Below are 11,759 nucleotides of genomic sequence, written 5' to 3' on the forward strand. Positions count from 1 at the left end.
CTACAGGAGGTGCTAATGGTAAAGGACCCTCCTGCCAATGCAGGGGATGTAAGAGACTCAGGTTCAATCCCTGGGTTGAGAAAATGCCCCGGAGGAGGGCATTTCAAACCACTCTAGTGTTCACACCTGGAGAATCCCGTGGACAGAGGAGCCTGGCTAGCTATAGTCCATAGGGTCGCAAAGAGTCAGATATGACTGAAGCATCTTAGCATGCGTGCACAGAAACTCACTGTTGTAGGGATGTGGTCAAGACACTGTCCCCTCAGGGATGTGGTCAGGACACTGTTCCCTCGTCCCAAGAGATCAAGTTTATTGGGAACCACAAAAGACATTGGTTTCAGATCTCTATACTCCGGAAAGCCTGTGCATCTGACAGTCAACTTGTTTATAGCTTATATAACACGAGCACCTTGAAGCTGACCATTTTCACTCTTTGCTTTGGCCACAAGGAAGCTCAGGATCACGTTTATGCCCCTCTTCTAGCACTATGGTGTAAGCAAACTGACTTTGTTTCAGTTTAAATTTTCGTTTTCTCCTTTTGTCATTTATTTTTATTTTCTTGTTTCACACTTTTAAAATATCAACTGAAATCCATTTCAAAAAGAGCAGGGTAAAAATAAATAGCAAGCTATGATTGATTATCCATGTTATCTCCCAGACCAGGCTTTGGATACTATTGGTCATTTCCAAAAGTCAATTCCACTCAATCTGAATTTCTCAACCTGGAACAAGTGTTTTGCCTGCCAAGTGTTGAGCGTGAAGGAAAACACACTCTCAGGACTTTCCTGGCGGTCCAATGGTTAAGACTGAGTGCTTCTCCACTCAGCTTCTACACTCAGGGGCACAGGTTTGATCCCTAGTTGGGGAACTAAGATCCTGCATGCCGTGCAGCATGGCCAAGGGAGAAAAAAAAACAGAAAGCACACTCTTGGTCATAGGATTTATTCTGATTTTTCTGACATATCACATTCTCAGCTTACAGTTGAATCTGGCATGCAGGGTGGATTGGGCAGTAGAAAGAGCCAGGATACTGGGCTTATACTCTTCATTCTGGGGCCAGCCACCTGTGACATGGGGGGAAATTGCTTCACTACTCTGAGCTTTGTACCACTGAATTGAGGACGCAAACATGATCCCAAACCCTGTATAAACAGCTTCCGTAGGATTTCTGTAAGTTACCCCTGATGGTAAGGGACAACTGGAAGGAGATACAAACTACAGAAGGGCTTACCCAGCCTTGACCTTGGCATTCTGTTTGGACCACAGGTCACAGTTATGTCTCTGGGGTCAGGATCCTAGTGATCTAAACCAAGCTTTAACCAATAGCAGGTCATGGAATTTTGGGAGTTCTGCTTCATCCTGCAGGACCAATCATAGCTTTGCTCCACTCTGGTAAGCATCCCGCACTTACCAGGGTAGTCACAACCCTTAACAGACAATCAGGGCATGCCAGTGGGTGCTGAATCCCCTGCATGGCCCTGAAGTTACCAAGAGGTTGAACTTGTGGCTCTCCATAGTGGTTAGAAAGCTAAAATCTACCACATGAGAAAATTTCTAACCAGGTTTCTGCTTTCTGACAATCAGAGGTTGGTTATGTCGTATCTGCACTTTCCCCTGGGTTGCCAGGAAGCTCAGAACTAAATATGAACTTCAACTATGGCAATTTCATAGATCATTTGCTGTTCAGTCACTCAGTAATGTCCGACTCTCTGTGACCTGATGGGCTACGGCACACCAGGCTTCGTTCTTCTTCATAGTCTCTCAGAGTCATATATCATGGGCATCTGGATTTTGATGTTTCCATTTTTTCTCCCACAGCTCTGACTTCATATCATTATTTATATTTTCCTGGTTTTGATTTATTTTTTCTAACTTAAAATTTTTTTAATTAATTTTATTGAAGTATAGTTGGTTTCAGTTCAGTTCAGTTCAGTTGCTCAGTTGTGTCTGACTCTTTGTGACCCCATGAACTGCAGAATGCCAGGCCTCCCTGTCCATCACCAACTCCTGGAGTTCACTCAAACCCATGTCCATTGAGTCGGTGATGCCGTCCAGCCATCTCATCCTCTGTCGTCCCCTTCTCCTCCTGCCCCCAATCCCTCCCAGCATCAGGGTCTTTACAAATGAGTCAACTCTTCTCATGAGGTGGCCAAAGTATTGGAGTTTCAGCTTCAGCATCAGTCCTTCCAATGAACACCCAGGATTGGTCTCCTTTAGGATGGACTGGTTGGATTGCCTTGCAGTCCAAGGGACTCTCAAGAGTCTTCTCCAACACCACAGTTCAAAAGCATCAATTCTTTGGCGCTCAGCTTTCTTCACAGTCCAGCTCTCACATCCATACATGACCACTGGAAAAACCATAGCCTTGACTAAACAGACCTTTGTTGGCAAAGTAATATCTCTGCTTTTTAATATGCTATCTAGGTTGATCATATCTTTCCTTCCAAGGAGTAAGCGTCTTTTAATTTCATGGATGCAATCACCATCTGCAGTGATTTTCGAGCCCAAAAAAATAAAGTCAGCCACTGTTTCCACTGTTTCCCCATCTATTTCCCATGAAGCGATGGGACCAGATGCCATGATCTTCGTTTTCTGAATGTTGAGCTTTAAGCCAACTTTTTCACTCTCCTCTTTCACTTTCATCAACAGGCTTTTTAGTTCCTCTTCACTTTCTGCCATAAGGGTGGTGTCATCTGCATATCTGAGGTTATTGATATTTCTCCAGGCAATCTTGATTCCAGCCTGTGCTTCTTCCAACAATGTATTAATTTCTGCTATACAGCAAAGTCATGCAGTTTTATATATATATATACACATGTATATATCTATTTCTCCTATATTGGTTTATCACAGGATATTGAATACGTGGAGTCTCATACCAAGGCCACAGTCTCATACCAAGGCCACAGACAATGGAGCCCAGCACCAAGGTTGCCTCTGGAACTGACTGAGCCCCATCATAACCATTCCCAAAAGCCCCCCTGATCCTTACTGGTCAGTTTCCTGATCCCATATTAGGTAAAAATGCCTACCCTTGTACTCACCCTATATTGCCCTAACCAATCATCTAATGCTGCCCTTGAAGCAGGGATTTTTTTTTTTTTTTGTCTTGAGAATATAAAAATTGGCTACTAACTCTGGAAAGGCATCAGCTCTCCCTGATCTGTGAAGACAGCCCCATGTCTTGGCAGGGCCCCTCACTACTTCAGCCCTTTGTTCTCAATAAATTCTCTCCTCTAAAATACTCTGTCTGAAAATTCTTTTCCAACCTGTACTCAGACTGCCTTGACAGAATATAGTCCTCTGTGTCTAATTCATATTTTTAAAATTTTTTCCTAGTTTCAAGTCACTATACTGACCCAGATGTCTATTAAAAAAAAAAAAATATGGAGAAGGAAATGGTAATCCACTCCAGTATCCTTGCCTGGAAAATTCCATGGACAGAGGAGCCTGGCAGGCTACAGTCCACGGGGTCACAAAGAGTCAGACACGACTGAGCGACTGAGCATATCAGAACATACTGTGATCTAAAATGGTTGTTTCCTTTTGTGTTTCTACCAGAAGAGTTTGAGGCTTCCAGTTCTTCCATCTCCTTGACAATATGTTTAGTCTTTTTAAACTTTTGACATTTTTAATAAATGTGTAGCATTAAAAAAAAAATCTATAATAACTTGAGATTCCTGAACTTCTTCCATAATATAATTTGATCTTAACTTTTCTGGGCTAAATCTTTACATATCTTTCTTTTTTTTAATCTATTTTTTAATTGAAATGTAATTGACTTGCAATGTTGTCATATTTTAAAATTGCACAAATATATTCTACTTGAAAAAATAGAATCAGTATGAAGAAAATCACCTCTGTCCTCGCTGACGGCCAGGCCTAATTCCACTCTCCTCCTTGGGGGCAACCCCTGCACTGACACATACAAGGCTCTGCGAAAGCATGTTGCAGGATAGTTGTGGTCACCGTGTGTTTTCACACATGGTGTGATAATGAAGGCATGACTCTGAGACTTGCTTTTTTATCTGACAATAGTTTGTTTTGGAGCCCTGTTCTGGTCAAGTCAGAGGAACAACCTCATTATTTGTAATGTGGCGTGTGATTTCATTGCATGGTGATATCACAGTTTACTAGGCCTGTCCCCATCTGGGGCATTTAGGTTGTGTCTCTTGTTTTTGCTCTTTTAACGAAGGCTGTAGTAACCAAGTTTGTATATGCCTCTTTGCATGTGTGTACAAGTTTTCTTATGGGTACACACCAAGAAATGGAACAATCAGGTCACAGTATACAAGATTTAAAATTTGAAATTCCTGTTGACAATTGCCTTTCGACATGGTTACATCTGTTTATATAACCCACAGCAGGCATGAGAATATTTACTTTCATATCCTCTCCATTCTGAGGTGCTCAAACTTTCTAATTTCTGCCCAGCTCACGCAAGAGAAACAGTATTGCCTTGTGGTATTCACTTACATTTCCCTGATTGTTAGTGAGGCCAGTTTTTTTGTCAAATGTTTATTGACCATGTGGATTTTATATTTTGCTAACTGATATTCACATTCTTTTTCCATTTCTATTGGGTTCTTGGTCTTCTATTACTGTTGTTGATTTGTAGGAGTTCTTCACATGTTCTGGATATGTATTTAAATATATATTATATAACACATTCATTTATATATAAATAGATAATTATTTATATAAATATATTATTGTAAATATACAATATATGTAGATATTTTTATATATAAACTATTTCCTCCTAGTCTTTTTTATTTTTTCACATAGTTATTAAACTTTGGTTAAGGTGATTTTTTGGCACATAAAAATTTCAATATTTTCTTGAGGTATAATTGAGACAACATTATATTAACTTCAGGTTTATAACATGATGGATCAATATTTGTAAATACTGCAAAATGATAGCCACAATAAGTCCAGTTAACTCAATCTTTTGTGACAACCCATAGGGGAAAAGAATCTGGAAAAGTATATATATCAGATTCACTTTGCTGAACACATGAAATTAACACAACAATGTAAATCAACTATAATTCAATGAAAAAAACTAAGTCCAGTTAACATGTATCACCACACAGAGTTACAGTTTTTTCTTGTGATAAGAATTTTTAAGATCCGTTCTCCCGGATACTTTCAAATATTGGACACAGTGTTTTAACTATAGTCACCATGTGGTTTGTAGAGTGTATCCATGTATTAGTCTTATTTTAGGAGATTTGTACCTCCTGATCCCTTTCATGCAGAGATATCCATTCTGATTCAGTGCAATGTGTCCATCTTTTCTTTGTGAGTTTTGCTTGCTCTACTTTCTTGACCAAAGCCTTCCCTCCCACAAGAACACAAACACATGCTCCAGTGTTTTCCTCTATGGGTTTAGAAACTTCATTTTCCTTATTTATCTCATTTGTACATCTGATTGAATTTTGTGAATGGTGGGAGGTCGGAATGTAGTTATTTTTTAATATGAGTAGCTGACTGACCCAGCACCATCACTCACCGGTCCACTGGGTGCTGAGGACCCATGTGGGTATGGCCTTGCTCATGGAGGGGTATGGACTTATTCCCTGCCCTGTGTTGAGTTCCACTGACTTCTGTGTCCTTTCTACTAATCCTCAGGCCCTGACTTTCTATACTTGATGGTATTCTTTGGGTTTTTTAATTTATTAATTTTTCCAACATATTTTTATATTGGGAAGGTTGTATAATAAATATAATTTAGTATAAATATTGGGAGGTAGTCTGACCTGCCTCTTGAGAAATCTGTATGCAGGTCAGGAAGAAACAGTTAGAACTGGACATGGAACAACAGACTGGTTCCAAATAGGAAAAGGAGTACGTTAAGGCTGTATATTGTCACCCTGCTGATTTAGCTTATATGCAGAGTACATCATGAGAAACGCTGGGCTGGAAGAAGCACAAGCTGGAATCAAGATTGCCGGGAGCTATATCAATAACCTCAGATATGCAGATGACACCACCCTTATGGCAGAAAGTGAAGAGGAACTAAAAAGCCTCGTGATGAAAGTGAAAGTGGAGAGTGAAAAAGTTGGCTTAAAGCTCAACATTCAGAAAACGAAGATCATGGCATCCGGTCCCATGACTTCATGGGAAATAGATGGGGAAACAGTGGAAACAGTGGCTGACTTTATTTTTGGGGGCTCCAAAATCACTGCAGATGGTGATTGCATCCATGAAATTAAAAGACGCTTACTCCTTGGAAGGAAAGTTATGACCAACCTAGATAGCATATTCAAAAGCAGAGATATTACTTTGCCAACAAAGTTCCGTCTAGTCAAGGCTATGGTCTTTCCTGTGGTCATGTATGGATGTGAGAGTTGGACTGTGAAGAAAGCTGAGCACAGAAGAATTGATGCTTTTGCACTGTGGTGTTGGAGAAGACTTGAGAGTCCCTTGGACTGCAAGGAGATCCAACCAGTCCATTCTGAAGGAGATCAGCCCTGGGGTTTCTTTGGAAGGAATGATGCTAAAGCTGAAACTCCAATACTTTGGCCACCTCATGTGAAGAGTTGACTCATTGGAAAAGACTTTGATGCTGGGAGGGATTGGGGGCAGGAGGAGAAGGGGACGACAGAGGATGAGATGGCTGGATGGCATCACTGACTCGATGGATGTGAGTCTGAGTGAACTCCGGGAGTTGGTGATGGACAGGGAGGCCTGGCGTGCTGCGATTCATGGGGTCGCAAAGAGTCGGACACGACTGAGTGACTGAACTGAACTGAAGTATATGTGAAGTGTTATCTCGCTATCATTTTGATTTGTATTTCCCTGATGGCGAATGCCATGGAGCAATTTGTCATGTTCTTACTGGCCATTTTTATATATTCTTTAGAGAAATATCCACTCAAATGTTTTGCCTATTTTTGTTTGGGTTGTCTTTTTACTACTAAATTATAAGCATTCTTTATATATGTTGGACACAGAAACCTTATTTAATATTTGATAAGGAGGCACATAGACTTTGTTCTGCCGTCAGAGGAGCCAGTGGAGAGTGTGCAAGCAGAAGAAAGCCATACTCAGATTTGAAATTTGCTAAGGTCACTCAAGATCAGAAAAGAGGGGAAGGAGCCAGCCTGGAGACCATGTGGGTGCAGGCGACGGTCTCAGGTCAGGTAAGAGAGGAGGGGTGGACAGATATGGTTCTATATGGTTCTTTCAGTACTGGTTTCATTCTTGATTTTTCTCTTTATACTGTAGTGGTTCAGAGTCATTTCTAAGAATGGAAAATACCAACTAGCAAGAAAGTCATGAAGGACAGCTACAGCTGAGGAATGATTGTTCACAGCTTGTGGCCTGTGAGTGTGCACACCAATATGCATGCATGTGCACACGCGCACACACACACACACACACACAATATCCTACATGCTGATATAAACTCAGTCTAATTCTTTCAGCAAAATCCAGATTACTGGACATTTTGGTTTCAAACTTCTTGCAATAACAAGTCAGAACAGGAGTAACTGACAAGAATGAATTACAGCTAAGAAGAAAAACAGTCATTTTAATCTGATAAGGGATAGACAGCCAACAAAGACCTACTGTATAGCACAGGGAACTGTATTCGGTATATTGTAATAACCTAAAAGGGAAAAGTATCTGAAAAAGAATAACTGAATCACTTTGCTGGACACCTGAAACTAACACCATACTTCAATAAAATAGATTACATTAAAAAATTAAATCTGAGAAGTATGCTTGCTCACAGGTGCATGAGATATTAAAAGGCCCAATCTCATCAGCAGGGAGCTTGGGGAGGGGGCTCCGAAACATGCCCTTCCTCCTGCTGACCAGCAAGGACCACCAGATGAGGACTCCAAACAGAACGAAGTGGGCAACCTCACTTTGGTTTCCGGGCCCCCAGGCCAAGCCCACCAGGGGCTTCCCTGGTGGCTCAGATGGTAAAGAATCTGCCTGCAATGTGGGAGACCTGGGTTTGATCCCTGGGTTGGGAAGATCCCCTGGAGGAGGGAATGGCCACCTGTTCCAGTATTCCTGCCTGGAGAATCCCCATGGATAGCGGAGCCTGGTGGGCTACAGTCCATAGGGTCACAAAGAGTCCAACACGACTAAGCACAGCACAGCACAGCACAGTCCAAGTTAAGGACTGCCCTGGGCTCCTTTCCAGAAAAGCAGAACACCACTTGCGTGGTCACCTTCAGAGATCCAACCTGGCCTAATGACCAGGAGCTGTGTTAGAATTCTATAGATGTGTATTCAACAAATGAGTCAGGGAAGAATTGTCCTGATAATGTAAAAATGGCAGGGAACTAACCCAGACAGAAATGAGTCATCTTCAAAAGTCACTTCAACCCTGTGACTTGCTCCCAGGAGGAAGCCGCTGAGATTTTTTAAAAATTTTGAGGTTGGGTTGGATTCTTTTTTTAAACAGCTTTATTGAGGTGTGATTTACATACAACAGACTGCACAGATATAAATTGTACAATTTAGATTGTAAGTTATGAACACATTCATGGGGCTATTATCACATTCAGGGTTAGGAACATGTCCATCATCTGCCATTGTTTGCTTGTGACCTTTTGCTGTTTGTAATCTCTTCCTTCCGAGGCCCCATCCCCTAGAGATCAGCTTTCTCTCCCTGTAGCTTGGTTTGTGCTTTCTAGAACTGAGTATGAATGGAATCATCAGTTAGTCTGTGCTCTTTGTGGCCTGTCTTCTTCGTGGGATGTGTCTGAGATGCATGCCTGCAGTAATTTCTCCCAGTGGATCTAACCATCACTCTCTTTTCACAAACCCACACAAGCTGGGTGAACTGTAAATGTCACCCAGCCCTGAAGTGGTCTAGCAGGATTTGATCCTGGCTCTGTCTGGCCCCCAAAGCCGTCTCTTTCTTTCTATTACATCCCTGCCTCTAAGCACGGCCCTCGAGTGAGCCTGATTTCTGCAGAGTAAGTGCTGGCCACCACTCTGGGTCCATCCCCTGCACCCCTACTTCCTGCTCTGCCCCTTCAGAGTCTCTGCACGTTCTGTGGGGAGAATGGACACCTTACTGTCTGAGTCTAGAGTCACCCCCCACCGCTGGGAAGGGGAAGACACTCCCTGCACATCCTCGAAGCCTGTGCACAGCCCAAGGGCAAGCAATGTTCTTACTGTGTTACACCCTGGCATCCAATCGATTCGCACCCTGAATGGTCACCAGTAGATTTGTGTTGGGCTTTTTCTCTGTTTTGTGTCCTCCATGGGGCAACCTTTCTGGGAGAGGGGGGCCCCTTGCTGAGGTCCAAGACTCCTCCGAAGAATAGGGTGGTCTTACATTCTCAACTGGCACGTGCCCTCGGGGACCAGGCCTGGGCTTCACAAGCCTGACTGGGCCCAACCCTCACTGCCACGAGGTCATCAGCCTTGGCCAGCTTGTGTGACCCCTCATTCAGCAGCACCTCATCCTCTGGGAGGCCCAGAGACCACCCTGGTCAGGTCCCGGCAGGGCTCAGGCCTCTAGACCAGCCTTGGCTCAGTATCTGGAGGTGCCACAAGCTCCTTGCATCTCCAGAGTGCATGGCAAACATGAGATCTGGAGTCCCTTGAGCCATGGATGGAGCCCTGGCTGTGCCGTTACCACTGGAAGACCCTGGACAACTCTCTCACTCACACTCACACTCGTTCGCTTGTTCCTTCACACAAGCCTCTGTGCCAGGCCCACTTACAGCCGAGTAAGACCAGGCCGGGGATGCGGTACAGTTGCGCAGGTTGCATTCTGACCCAGGACCCCAAGTTTCACCCCGTGGTCGCATGGGGCTGCTTCCTCCTGGAGGAAGGATTCTGTGTGATGGCCCTGACCCCTTCCCTGACCTCAGGGAGTCCATGGTCAGGGGCAGTAGGGGCAAGGGATGTGAAAATATGCTTGGCAATACAGCACAACTAGGGCTGTGCAAAGAGGAATACTGATTTGCTGGGAGTTGCCCAAGTAGTCTGAGCCTATCGGCGTGGGGAGGAGGGCGCTTCCTGGAAGAGGTGGCATTGCCACAGAGACAAGATGATGTGGGAATAAGAGGACAGCTAACATAATGAGGGGAAATCCCAAGCATAGGCCTGGGACGTGTGTGTGCCCAGTGGGTGGAGAGGCTGTGAATACTGCAGTGACAAACAGTGTGGGGCCGGTAGTGGCAGGACCCAGAGGCAGGGGCTCTGTTCCACCCTGAGGGCAAGGGGGAAGCACTGGAGGATTCTTACAGGGTGAGTGCAGCTCTGAGCCTCGGCTCCCTCATCTGCAGAGTGGGCCTGCAATTGCTGCTTCCACAGGTTGTGTGCCGGACGTGGCACTTGGTAGGTCCTCAGTGAGGATGTGGTCACTGCATCTGCCTTGTGCAGCGAGGACAGGGGTGTGGTGCCACACCTCTGGCCCTGGAGCCCTCTGCGCTGGGGTCAGGTGATGAAACCAGATCCCGACCCAGAGAGTTGGGCGACGTGCCTCTCAGCCACCCTCCCCAGATGTGGCTGTGGCTCTGACATCTGGCTCACCTCCCCAGCACCTGGCCCTTGAGGCAGGGCCAACACAGCCGGTTAGGACCAGGGCAAGCAGCATGAAGCAGGGCTGGGCCTTCTGGGACTGGCACCCACTCACTGGCAAGGTAACAAAGACCTGGAGGTGTCTGTCCAGCTGCCCCTCCTCTCCCAGGGCTGGGGCCAAGCAGCCGTAGGGACCCCCCAGCCTCTCTGCCCTCAACTGGCTCAATGCCCCCAGTATCTTCTGTCCCAGCCACTTGGTTTAGCAAAATTATATGTTAAGCATTTTCATATCGACTGTTTTTCTGATTATACAATAATACATGCTCATTTTAGAAACCGTGGAAAACATGGATAAGAAAAATAATGAGTCTATCATGCAGAGACAAACATGTTAAATTAATGGTGTGTTCATTCTCGACACTTTCACACATGTGTGGGTAGATACACACAGACACACACACACAGTTGGGATTGCAATGCTTACACAGTTTTACATGTTGCTGTCTCACTGATTATTTTATCATGAATGTTTTCATCAGTCATTAAAGATAATTCATTGGAACTTCCCTGGTGGTTTAGTGGTTAAGACTCCATGCTTCCAATGCAAGGGACTCAGGTTTGATCCCTGGTCAGGGAACTAAGGTCCCACATGCTGTGTGGCATGGCCAAAAAAAAAAAAAAAGAAGGCTCAAAATCATGTCCATGTTTTATTACAGAAAACTTCAAATGTACCTAAAGTTGGAAAAAAATCACACGAGGAGCCCAGTATCTGCCATCAGCTACGACATTCACCAACAGTCTGTTTTATCTATTCTGTTTCCCCCCAGTTCTTTTGGTTTCTGTTGGACTATTTTAAAGTCAACTCAAGATAGCCTGTCTTTTTACCCATAAATATCCAAAACATTTTAAAGGCTCTGGAAGTAGCCTTGTGCTATATCTAAAGAGTCCCTGGCCTGAGTGTTGAGAGACCTGAGTTCTAACCCTTGATTCAGGTCTTCACTGTTGTATGAACATGCTCTGGACTCATTTCTCTGTGAGATGAGGACCACAGTGTCTGCCTTTCTCCATGGGGAAGAGGGGAATGGGATGAGGTCGTGAGGGTCAGTGGGATTCCAAACTCCCCAGAGTTCTGCCACCATAATCTGCCATGTGCCAGGCATGCTGCTCATCCATTTAATCCTCACAACAATTCAAGAAGGTTGTGCTAATATCCTCATTTTACAGAGAGGTTAAGTGATTTGCCCAAAGTCACA

At 44.2% G+C, this 11,759-nt stretch overlaps 1 pseudogene; it reads right to left on the reverse strand.

Moving 5' to 3' along the window:
• The window catches only part of LOC102268398 (ubiquitin-conjugating enzyme E2 N-like), a 41,885-nt pseudogene extending 32,094 nt beyond the window's left edge, over positions 1-9,791 (reverse strand).
• Positions 9,792-11,759: the final 1,968 nt, after the last annotated feature.

This window comes from Bos mutus, chromosome 2 (assembly GCF_027580195.1).
Source record: "Bos mutus isolate GX-2022 chromosome 2, NWIPB_WYAK_1.1, whole genome shotgun sequence".
NCBI lineage: Eukaryota > Metazoa > Chordata > Mammalia > Artiodactyla > Bovidae > Bos > Bos mutus.